This window comes from Sorex fumeus, unplaced genomic scaffold (genome assembly GCF_029834395.1).
Source record: "Sorex fumeus unplaced genomic scaffold, SorFum_2.1 ptg000128l, whole genome shotgun sequence".
Classification (NCBI taxonomy): Eukaryota; Metazoa; Chordata; class Mammalia; order Eulipotyphla; family Soricidae; genus Sorex; species Sorex fumeus.
Genome location: NW_026606185.1, coordinates 11,373,237 through 11,386,494, shown reverse-complemented (window position 1 = coordinate 11,386,494; position 13,258 = coordinate 11,373,237). Strand labels below are relative to the sequence as shown.

At 37.9% G+C, this 13,258-nt stretch overlaps 1 non-coding gene across 1 annotated transcript; it reads left to right on the top strand.

Annotated features, from left to right (window-relative positions):
* The first annotated feature begins 8,292 nt into the window (after window positions 1-8,292).
* LOC130045547 (U6 spliceosomal RNA) lies at window positions 8,293-8,398 on the top strand. Its single transcript, XR_008795543.1, has one exon. It is a non-coding gene; the product is annotated as a U6 spliceosomal RNA (small nuclear RNA).
* The last annotated feature ends 4,860 nt before the right edge of the window (window positions 8,399-13,258 follow it).

Sequence of the window (13,258 nt, the reverse complement as noted above, 5' to 3'; positions counted from 1 at the left end):
TCTTTGTACAGGTCCTTTACTTCCTTAGTTAAGCTTACTTGCTTACTTACTTACTTACTTCCTAGGTAATTGATTTTCTGGGGCACAATTGTGAACGGGATTTATTCATGTCACTTTCTTCTCTCTCACTATTTGCATATAGGAAAGACACGGACTTTGGGGTATTGATTTTTTAAATTAATTTTTATTAGTGAAACACCAGGAGGTACAGTTGTAGACTTACAATGTTTTGTGCTTGGGTTTCGATTGTACAATGATCAAATACCCATCCCTCTACCACCAGTGTCCATTTTCCACCACCATGGATCCCAGTATCCCTCCCACCCCCATCCCCACCATCCCACCCTGCCTCTGTGGCAGGGCATTCCCTTTTGTTCTCTCTCTCCTTTTGGGTGTTGTGGTCTGCAAAGGAGGCATTGAGTGGCAATCATGTTCGGTCCGTAGTCTACTTTCAACATGCATCTCCCATCCTGGGAGGATCCTCCAAACACCCTTTATTTGGGTATTGATTTTATAGCCTGCAACTTTACTATACAAGTCTCTTGTTTCTAGGAGTTTCTTGGTAGAGGTTTTAGTGTTCTCTAAGTATAGTATCATATCATCTGCAAATAGTGAGAGCTTAATTTCTTCCTTTCCTACCTGGATGCCCTTAATATCTTTTTCTTGCCTAATCGCTATTGCAAGTACTTCCAGTACTATATGGAACAGCAGTGGAGAGAGTGGGCATCTTGTCTCATCCCTGATATTAGGGGGAAGGCTCTCAGTTTTTCCCATTGAAGATGATGCTTCTTGTAGGCTTGTGGTAGATGGCTTTAACTATATTGAGGAAAGTCTCTTCTATCCCCATTTTGGCGAGGATTTTCATCATAAACGGGCAGCACCATGATTTTCATTTTAAAAGCACTTTGGAGTCACAAAGGTCGGTGATCTGAGCCAACTAATTAGTAAGTCACCTTGTGGAAGTTAATATTCCTCACTGGTGCACTGAAACTTGAAAATGAATCAGCTTTCTCATTATCAGGAGAGTTAAATTTGTTTCTGCTATTACCATGGTTATGCTGTGTATTTTTCTGATATATGAAAATTAATTCTATTGTTACCTGATGGTTCATGAATTAATTGATAGTGTTATTATCAGGTATGTTTTAATGCTATTAGTAAACATTACTGATACATCCAGATTATATCAATGAAACAAAAACAATTATAAACAGGTCTAACATAAATTTACTATATAAGACATGTAATATATGTGATTAAAGGTAGCCTGTATTTATGTATGTATATTTGTATTTCATTTGAAATAATAAAAATAGCACTGTAGCACAGTCGTCCCATTGTTCATCAATTTGCTCGATCGGGTACCAGTAAGGTTTTCATTGTCAGACTTGTTACTGTTTTTGGCATATCGAATATGCCACAGGGAGCTTGCCAGGCTCTGCCGTATGGGTGGGATACTCTCGGTAGCTTGCCAGGCTCTCATAGAGGGACGGAGAGGTTTAACCCAGGTCGACCGCATGCAAGGCAAACGGCCTACCTGCTATCGCTCCAGCACCAAAATAATAAAAAATAATATATATTATTAACCATCACATAATTGGGTCTATTACATCTAATTTTCAGTATCATGGAATCATTCATATGACCATTATTACATTTTGCAGTTTTTTGTGAAGTAAGATAATGTTTATTCAAACCACTCAGAGTGCATCCTCTAATAAAATAGTTTTATTTAAAGTTATTTAGAAAGACATGAGGGGGAGGGAAGAGAGAAGTACGTGTCTGAAAGAGGACACAGACTTCTCCCATTGGAATTAAGCAAGGAAACCTTGAGACAAGCAAAAGAAACACATGTTCAAGGGGAAAAAAGTCTCGAAGAACAAGACTGTACCTCTTTCAATCCACCTTTAAGCTTACAAAGGTGGATTAAATGCACCTATATACAGCCTGTTGAGATAGTTTTTACATTGCTGTCATTCTTCAGGCTGAAAGGAATACCATCATCACTAAGGAATACACACACCAAAAGACACTTTAGGAGTCAGAGCAATAGTACAGTGGGTAGGGCATTTGCCTTGTATGTGGCTGACCCAGATTCAATCCCTACATCTCATATGGTCCTCTTTAAAGTCCTAGAAGTAATTCTTGAGTACAGAGCTAGGACTATCCCATGATTATTGCCAGGTGTGACACATAAAACAAAAAGAAAGAAAGAAAGAAAGAAAGAAAGTAAGAAAGGAAGGAAGGAGGAAAGAAAGAAAGAAAGAAAGAAAGAAAGAAAGAAAGAAAGAAAGAAAGAAAGAAGAAAGAAGACATTCATATTCCCACTACAAAAAAAAGTCACAGGATTTTTTATTTAGAAATTAATTGCCTGTTTTTTATTTCTTTTATTAATTGTTTCTAACCATGTCCTTATATTAAGAACAAGAATACCTCCCTTGAAGGCAAATAAAGTACAAATAGAATAAATATAGAGCAACAAGACATTCATAATATGTTTTGTGCAAGCTGTCTGTGGCTTATTTGATATGTCAGAAACAGTAAATACAATGCATCTCATTTCCCTGACCCTGAAAGGGCCCTCAATAAGGCAGCGTTAAGAAGGATGAGCAAGGAGATTTTGATAAAATCTCAGGGCTGAACTAGGCTGCCAAAACAAAGGACTAAAATGACTGTCTGTACTTTCAATCCATGTATGCTGGCATTGGATGCATCCATCAAGCACCTGTTGGTGTGAGCGCAGAAGATCAAGTATGGCATCATTGGTCTGATTGAGACAAGAAGGCATCAATCGCATCATGCCATTTTCGACACTGGAGAAGAACTGTTCTTCAGAACATGTGACAAAAGAGAAATCAGTGGTGTCGGTGTCCTTGTCAACACAAACTTGGTCATGAGCATTGATTCATTTGAATGCCTAACAACCTGAATCAGATGATAAACTTGAATAGATGTGGCTCACTGCTGGCAGTTTCTATCTTCGTTGTCCACACACCAACATTGAATTACAATGAAGAAGAAATTGAGGAATTCTAAATGGAGCTGAAGAAGTCCTATAAAGAAGACCACACCTTCTACAAGGTCATTGTCAGTGATTTTAAAGCCAATTAGGACCAAGAAGATCAGCCAAAGAACTCTACATTGGGACCTATGGCCTAGAATGGAACAAACAGGGTGAGAGACTGTCTGAGTTCATCATGTCGACCAAGACCATCCATGGTAACTCACAGTTCCAGAAGGCCAAATCTAAACGTTGGACATGGGAGTCTCCTGGGCGACAGTTTCACAACAAAATTGACCACTTCATATTCAATTGACAGTTTTGCCTGACTGATGTCACTGTTGTCCCAAAATTTCAAACGGGATCGAATGACCATCTCCTTCATACAAAATTCTACTTCACAGAGCGGGGAGAAAGGGCTGCAAAGTTTAAGAAGACAACTACCAAAACAATCACCAACTGGGAGCTCTTTGGCACTATTGTGGCAACATGGGAAAATGTCGTAGTTCACAACATTGACAAGGAATAAGATCGACTGCTTCAGCACCTCCATGATTGTTCGAGGAATGCCGAGAGATAGCCACAAAATAATGCTTGTCCCCTAGCATGTGTGGCTGACCTCCAAGCCATGGAGCAAAATTCCGTGGTGGTGGAAAATGGGCACTGGTGAAGGGATGGGTACTTGATCATTGTATAACTGAAACCCAATCACAAAAATTTGTAAGTCTACAACTGTACCTTATGGTGTTTCACTAATAAGAATTTTAAAAAAAATTCTTGTCTTTGAAAACTCTCCAGTTTATTTGCCAACGTGGCTTGGTGCGAGACTCAGGCAACCACAAGCAAATATCCGAGCTCGCAAAGCAGTGCAGAGAAGCAATAAAGGAAGATCTCAAAGAGAGAAGAGCAGCAGTGCTGGCTGATATAGCAGAAGCCAGGAAAAGTATTCACAACACCTCTCTTTCCTTCGCCAACTACAAGATCAAGATGACTGCCCTCTGTCATCCTGATGGATCTATCATATCTTCCAGAAGGGCAATGGAGAAGATTATCCATGACTTCTACTCATATCTCTTCGATATCCATGTTCACCTGCTCACATACCAAATTCCACAGGATGGATATGTCATTCCCAATGTTCTCCCTTCCAAAATCCAACATGCTATTTTGTCGATAAAGAAGCAAATAGCACCTGGCTCCGACAAGGTAAGACCCGAACACCTGAAGAACCTGCCGTCAGTACTCATCAATACATTGGCTCAGCTCTTCACATGCTACCTGTCTGAATACAAGGTGACATCCTAATGGGAAACTGTTCTAGTAAAACAGCAGGACTGTTCTAGTGTACAATGGAGACATCCACAACATTGGAAACTATTGCCCGATATGCCTGTTGTCTGTCATCTATAAACTGTTCACTTGAGTCATCCTGAATAGGATTAGCAGAACACTAGATGAAGGACAACCATGGGAGCAACCCAGTTTATGAAAAGGATTTAGCAAAATTGACCATATCCACACGGTAACCAAGCTTATTGAGGTTTCTCGGGAGTTCAAGATGCGGCTCTGTCTAACGTTCATTGATTTAAAGAAGGCATTTGATTCTGTTGAGACTGAAGCAGTCATCGAAGTCCTAGGAAACCAGAGCATTCAAGCTCAATATACCAGGATCCTCTGTGAGCTGTATTGTCAATTCACTACCAGGATCTCACTATTCTACAAGGAAGTGATCATACTAAGTGTAGAAGAATTTATTTCCTACTAGATGAAAGATCTGTAAAATATAATTTAAACATTGCTTTCATTAATGTGCCAAGTCCCAATCCATACTTAAAGAAAATGAACCAAAATTTCAAAAATGTTAGCTAATTTGCTTAACTTCACACAATTAAACCAATACATTCTTTTTAGAAAGTGAAGCATTTTCTCCATCCTAAGAAACTGAAGCAGTGAAGAATCATGAGTTTCTTTTTCCCCCAAGTTCACCGTTTTGCATCCCCCCCCCGCCCTACAGATCAGGAGTCCCCTCAATTTTTTACCTTTCATATCTTACCATGAACATACAAAATTACCGAACTGTTGGTATCTAGCCACACAACAACACGCAATAAAATCTTCAGCTGGAAATTCAGAACAGAAAAGCAACATAGAATCCCACCATGACTAGTGAATGAAGATGATAGTTCTGAAGACTCAGTCATAACAAGCAATATAATCTGTCTGATAAAGATTTAATAGAGGAAATATTGGGAATGTTTAAGGAACTTAAATAAATAATGGAATTGCCTGCTAATAATACACAAAAAGATATGAAAGCAAAATTTTGAAAACTATAAACAGAAATAACAGTAATGAAAACCTAGTAGACAAAATGAAAAACTCACTGGGAGGCCTCACATGCAAAGTAATATGTACTGAGCACATAATCAGTGAGCTCCAAGTTGTAGTGCAGAAAATCTTCAGACAACAGCAAAAGTTATAACAACATTCAAAATAAATGAACACCTGAAGGAAAACTTTGGAATGAATTCCAGAGGAACAAGATAACACTCACATGGTACCAAGGAGGCAGGGATGCAAACTTGATGAACAAGCAAAAGTCAAAGACATCATTGGTGAGAAATTCCCAGAGCTGGAGTGCACATGTACCAGACATAGGAGACCTGAACAATACCACATAAAAGAGATATAAATAGAAATACTACAAGAAACATCCTAACCAGAAGGATGAAAACCACAGTGAGAGATAGACTACTTTCAGCAAGATCAAAGAAGAAATTATATACAAAATAGTGTCCTTAAGATTTACAGAAGAATTACCAAATTATGCCTTCCAGGCTTTACTATCATAGTGGGATATAGTAAAAATAGACCAAAATAAATCTCAGTTAAATAAATGCCTCACCAAGAACACTTTACCTAGCCAGACTTTGATTCAGATTAGAAGGAATGATGCATAACTTCACAAATAGGCAAATGCTTCGTAACTTCATAGAGTCAAAACCATCTTTATAAGAACTGAAGGAGCCACTGCAAGACTATAAATATCACAAACACTAAACTCCTGCAGAAAGATAACACAAAACTCCATGAAAATAATGTATCTCAAAGTCAATGGACTAAATGCACCAATAAAAAGACACAGAGTGGCAGGATGAATTAGGAAATTGAACAAAACATTCTGCTCCCTGGAAGATAGACATTTGAATATGTGTTTCAGAGCAAACATAACTCAAAGTCAAAGATTGGAAGACAATTCTTCAAATAAACAACTTCCTCATCAAGATTGGGATCTCCATACTCTGATGAGATGGCATGAAATTCAGGCTAAAATAATTATGAGACAGTGAAGAAAAACTTTTTAATGATCAAGGGATGAGTATAGCAGAAGAATTCACACTTCTAGACATATATCCACCCAACTAGGGACCAGAAAAATGCTAAAACTGTTAATAGACTTGAAGAAGGATGTTGATAGCAGTACAGTAATAGTTGGAGACTTCAGCAGCACTCTGTCACCTTTCCATTGATCAACTAGAATAAAGCTCAATAAGGAAATACTTGCTTTGACAGAAGAACTGGAAAAGATATTATATTCTCTCAGAAAGACTACATGCATGGAAACAAAACATGCCTCGACAAATTAAAGAGGATAGAAATTGTATAAATTGTCTACTGAAAATATGCACTGAAAATAGAAATTAATCACAAGTAGAAAATGAGAAACAACTCAAACACCTGAAAAATACAGTAAGATTCCTGGAAACAATTATAAATGAGGACACAGTCTACCTGAACTTGTGGGGGCACAGCAAAAGTGGTTTAATATAAAAGTTCATAGTTATGAAATAATTCATCAGAAAGAAAAAGATCTTCATAAAAAACTTGACTACACAGCTTAATAAACTGGAAAAGGATGAATAAAATGAACCCAAAGCAGGCAGGAGGAAGGAAATAATAAAACTTAGAACAGAAATTAATGAACTGGAGTCGCTAAAAACAATCTAAAAGATTAATAAAACTGAGAGCCTGTCCTTTCCAGTAACAAACAAGATCAATAAATCACCAGAAAGATATACAAAGAAAGAGAAAGAGGGAATGCTATTAAATCAATCAGAAATGAAAGGAGAATGTCACAAAAGAAAACCTCAGAAATTCAAAGAATAATCAGAGATCATTTTGACATTTATCCCACAAAGCAAGAGTACTTAACAGAAATAGATAAATTCACGAACTCCTATAACCTCCCAAGGCTGAACAAAGATGATTTGGGATAGTTCACAGACCTAACAATATTGAGGAAATTGAAGATACAAAGAAAAGTTCTCCCCAAAACAAATGCCCAGGTCAAGATGGGTTAATTGCTTATTTCTTTCAAACAAAGAGTACCTACTGCCAATGTTTTAAAGGCTCTTCTAAAATAAGAAACAAAAGCACTCCCAAATAATGTTTATGAAACAAACATCACTCTGGTAACAAAATCAAAGAATAAAAAATAAAATTATAGCCAATATCTCTGATGATCACAGAGAAAAAGAGCATCAACAAACTATGAGCAAATATAATTCAACAACTCACCAAAAGCATCATACACCATGACCCAGTAAGATTCAACATGGGCATACAAGGGTGGTTTAATACACCCAAATCAGATCAATGCAATGCACCATATCAATAAGTGATAATATGATATCTAATGATATCATATCATTAGATGCAGAGAATGCATTTGATAACATACAGCATCCATTCATAATAAAAGCTTTGAACAAAATGGAAATTGAATTCTATTTTCTCAATTTGGTCAAAGCCATTTACCAAAATCCCACAGTAAACATTATACTCAATGAAAAATAACTAAAAGCCTTTCCTCTAAGATTAGGTACAAGACAAAGTTTCCCACTCTTGCCACTTCTATTCACTATAGTTCTGGCGGAACTTGCCATACCATTTTGATAGGAAAAATAAATCAAGGTTATCCATAAACGATAGGATGAAGTCTAACTCTCATTATTTGCAGATGACATAATACTATATTGAGAATACCCTAGTGACACTAAAAATCTACTAGAAGCAATAACCTTACATAGTAAAGTGGTAGGCTAAAAATAAAACTCAAAACTCCATGGCTCCCTAATATGTAAATATTAAAATAGAGGAGAGTGAAATAAAAAAAGATTCCATTCACAATTGTGCCTCAGAAAATCAAGTGCCTCAGAATCAGTTTAACTAAAGATATGAAAGACCTATACAAGGAAACTACAAAACACAACTTCAAGAAATAATAGAGAGTGCTAGCTTCGGCAGCATGTATACTAAAATTGGAACGATACAGAGAAGATTAGCATGGTCCTGTGCAAGGATGACACGCAAATTCGTGAAGCGTTCCATATTTTTTTTGCTCGATTTTCTCGAGCGGGCCCAGTAACGTCTCCATTGGAGACTTTGTTGTTACTGTGTCTGGCATATCGAATACTCTCGGTAGCTTGCCGGGCTCTCCGAGAGGGGTGGGAGAATCGAACTCGGGTTGGCCATGTTGGCTGCGTGCAAGGCAGACGCCCTACCCGCTAGGAAAAAGAAATAATAGAGATACTAGGATATAAAAACACATTCTCCCAAGGATTGGGAGAATTAATGTCATCAAAATCGCAATTCTCCACCAAATCATCGTACATGCTTAATGCAGTCCTTATAAGGATACCCATGACATTTTTCAAATAAACCGATCAAATGCTCTTGAACAAATACCCCTCAACCCCTGAATAGCTAAAGCAATTATCAGAAAAAAAAAGGGAGTCATTTTTCCCAGCTTCAAATTGTACTACATACCAGTAGTACTGGAATTAAAAATAAGACCCTATGATAAACAATAGAATTGAATATCCTAAGACAGACCTTCAGATATGTGATCAGTTGATCTTTCCTAAAGAAGCAAAAAATTATGGAGTAAGAAACACCTCATCAAAAGTGACTTTGGGAAATCTATAAGTGTACATGAAAAAGAATAAAGAACTCAGACATCTTAATGCCATACACATTTTTTAAAACAGTGAATTCAAGATATATAAATCACAGGTGTAACTTCACAAGAAAAAAATATAACCTCATCAAAAAATGGGAAGAAGAGCTGAACATAAACTTCCTCAAAGAAGAAATACAAATATCCAAATGACACATAAAAAATGTACATAACTAATTATCAGGGAGTTGAAAATAAAAACAACAATGACATATTGTTGTTTTTATTTGCAACTATAGAGGTATCAAAATGAACAAGAAAAACTAGTGCTGGTGTGGATGTGGGGAAAAAGGGACTCTCGTTAGCTGCTGGTAGGAATGTACACTGGTCCAGACTTTCTGGAAAACAATATGTTTATTCCTACATAAATCTTGGAATTTAACTTCCATTTGACCCAGCAATTACACTTTTTGAAATGTACCCTAAGGGCCCAAAAATAAATCTGAGGAAAGATGTTTTAACCCCTTTGTTCACTATTCACAGTAGTCAAAAATATGAAAATAACCCATGTTCATGAATAGATAACTGGATTAAAAAAAAGCTATGGTACAAATACAACAGAATATAACTCAGCCATGAGAAAAGATAAAGTCATGAAATTTGCTGCTTTATAAGGGACCTGGAGAGAGTCATGGTTACTGAAGTGATCCAGAGAGAGAGAGAGAGAGAGAGAGAGAGAGAGAGAGAGAGAGAGAGAGAGAGAGAGACTATACAGAATAAGCTCTCTCATATGTAGGGTGTGAGAAACATAATGGTGGAATGATGAATACCCAAAGACAATGAAAGTAGAGAACATGAGAGCTGCTATTCAGGACGAAACATGCCAGGTGAGAGGTTTGGAGGAAGGAAGAGGGAGGGGACAACATCTATGGTGGAGCAGCACTCATCTGAGAGGAGGAGGTGATGCTGAAAGTGTATGGATGGTGGAAAATACATATGAAATGGTATAAAGAGTTGTGAAATCCTTTGAGAACAATAATGTAAACCACAGTGCAGAAACATATATATGTGTTAAAAAGCTCATCGTGTAGAAGCACACTGATAGGTGGGTAACAAACAGGGGTATGCGACATTGATGGAGGGAAGTGGATCTGGTGAAAGATTTGGTGGATTCCTAAAACTCAGTTATAAATAACGTTGCAATTTTATAGTGACTAAATAAAGAAGTAAATAGCCAAAAATTGAAAATGAAACAAAGCATTTAAGATTTCAGTTTAGCAGCCAATTATCTGCCTATTGTCTGTCATCTACAAGTTGTTCATTCGAGTCATCCTAAATAGGATTGGCAGAACACTAGATGAAGGACAACCATGCGACCAAGCCGGGTTCCACAAAGGATTCAGCACCATCGACCATATCCACATGATAACCAAGATCATTGAGGTTTCTCGGGAGTTCAAGATGCCGCTCTGTCTAACGTTCATCGATTTAAAGAAGGCCTTTGATTCTGTTGAGACAGAAGCAGTCATTGAAGCCCTAGTCAATCAGGGCATTCAAGCTCAATATATCAAGATCCTCCGTGAGCTGTATTGCGGATTCACTACCAGGATCTCACCATTCTACAGAGAAGTGATCATTGATGTCAAGAAAGGGGTTCGGCAGGGTGATACCATTTCACCAAAACTCTTCAGTGCCACCCTCGAGAACATCATGCGATGACTGGAAAGTGAAGGAATGGGAGTGAAGATAGATGGTCGGCAACTACACGACCTCCACTTTGCTGATGACATTGTTTTAATAACACCAAACATTAGCCAAGCGGCACAAATGCTGGCCGACTTTGACCGTTAGTGTGGAAAGGTCGGTCTACAGCTGAATCTCATGAAAAAAATGTTTATGAGAAACAGCCTCGTTCCTGACACCCCATTCGCTCTCAACGGAACTACCATCTCTGAATGCAACAGCTATGTGTACCTAGGTCGAGAAGTCAACATGACAAATGACCTGGCACCCGAGCTGCGCAGGAAGAAGAGACTGGCTTGGAATGCCTTCAAGAGCGCCGAAGAAATAGCTAAGAGGACGAAGAACCTCCAGCTCCAGGCACATCTCTTTGATTCCACTGTTCTTCCTGCATTAACATATGCCTCAGAGACCTGAGCCCTACGCAAACAGGATGAGAACGCTATTCGGGTCTCCCAAAGAGGAATTGAAAGAGCTATGCTTGGAATATCACGTTTCACTCAAATGAGAGAAAGAATCCAGAGTTCTGACCTCCGTCAGCGATCAAGAATCAAGGACGCTGTCTCATTTGCCAAGGTGTCAAAAATCAGATGGGCTGGTCACGTAATGAGATTTAAAGACGACTGCTGGACTAGAGCTGTTACCGACTGGATCCCATGGGATGTCAAAAGACCGCGTGGCTGCCCACCTACCAGATGGTCAGACTTCTTCATCAAGATCATGAACAATTGGTTTGAGGCTCTTCATATTCCTAGAGCGAACAGACTAGACGCCATTGGGCTACACTAGCACGCGACAGGGACAAATGGAGACGTTACTGGCGCTTGCTCGAGCAAATAGACGATTAACGAAAGTTAAGTGATCAAGTGATCAACCAACTATCTTGATTAACTGACAAAGAAAAGAGAAGGAACAAAGAGGAAAAAATAAAAACCATTTAGAAGTTGAATATTCAACAGGAATATTTTTGTAATTAGGTGATCAAGAGCTTCTTACAATAAATTTCTTACAAAATTCTTACAAAATTTCTTACAAAAATTACTTAGGTTTATAAAGGAAATAAAAAAAACGACCAAGTTGCAGCAACGGAAGCAATGTGAAATATTGCATTAAGGCAACATATAACCTTAATTACAACAAACAAAAAAAACTTAATGTAATTAAAAATTAAAAAACAGAAAGGTTAAATACATATTTGAGATGATATATAAAAATATTTTCAGATAACAGTTTCTATGTAAAAATACAAGAGTACACAAAATTTCACAAAACTAATTAGTAATTAATGCACAGGTAGAGTTTACAAAAAGTCAATTACTTTCATAAATACCATGAATTAAAAAGTAGAATTTGAAGTTGATAAATAAAATTCTATTTATTTAACACCAACAAAATTAAATATAAATTAAAATTTCATATAAATATTTAAAACATTCATGATATTTATTAAGTAAATTACAAAATTATGATGAATACAATAAAATAACAATGGGGACCTATTTCACTTATGAAATCTAGTGAATAGTATTTAATATTTTCAAGATATCAGTGCTTGTTGATTAATCACTATCTGTATATTCAATACAATTCAAATATCTGTTCTATGTTATTTTTTGTATATTGGCAAAATGATTCTAAACTTACAAGGGAATGTAAAAATCCCAATTGAAAAAAGTCAGTACTGAAAAACATAGTTGGAGAAATAGGAGTGTAGTGTTGTCCTCCCGTTGTTTATCGATTTGCTCTAGCGGACCCAGTAACGTCTACATTTTGAGACTTGTTGTTACTGTATTTGACATATTGAATGCGTCACAGGTAGCTTGCCAGGCTCTCTCAGTAGCTTGCCGGGCTTTCTGAGAGGGGCGGAGGAATCGAACCCGGCTTGGCCAGGTTAGCTGTGCTCAAGGCAAATGCCCTACTGCTGTTTAGTATTAAGTAAGCTGCATAAAATGACATAATATTGACAAAAGAAAGTCACTGTCCTCCTGCTGTTCATCGATTTTACTCGAGCAGGCCCAGAAACGTCTCCATTGTGAGACTTGTTGTTACTGTGTTTGGCATATCGAATACGTCATGGGTAGTTTGCCAGGCTTTGCCGGGTGAGATACTCTTGGTAGCTTGCCGGGCTCTCCGAGAGGGGTGGAGGAATTGAACCTGGCTCAGCCGGGCTGGCTGAACGCTAGGCAAATGCCCTACCACTGTGCTATTGCTCCAGCACAGCACGTAGGGTGTTTGCTTTGCACGTGGCCAACGGGGACCGACCCCAGTTCAATTCCTCTGCCCTTCTCAGAGAGCCCAGCAAGCTACCGAGAGTATCTCGCCTGCACAGCAAAGCCTGACAAGCTACCCATGATGTATTCAATATGCCAAACACAGTAACAACAAGTCTCAAATACTGACAAAATAATAAAGAAATATTCTATTGGAGTAAAGTAGACTAGATATAGAAATAAAATACAGAAATCACACTCCTTGTTATTTATCAAAGGACTAGAATATGTACTTGAGTAAAGCCCTGTCTGCAGGGCTATGTAAGCCCCTCGTGGGCGGGGATTACA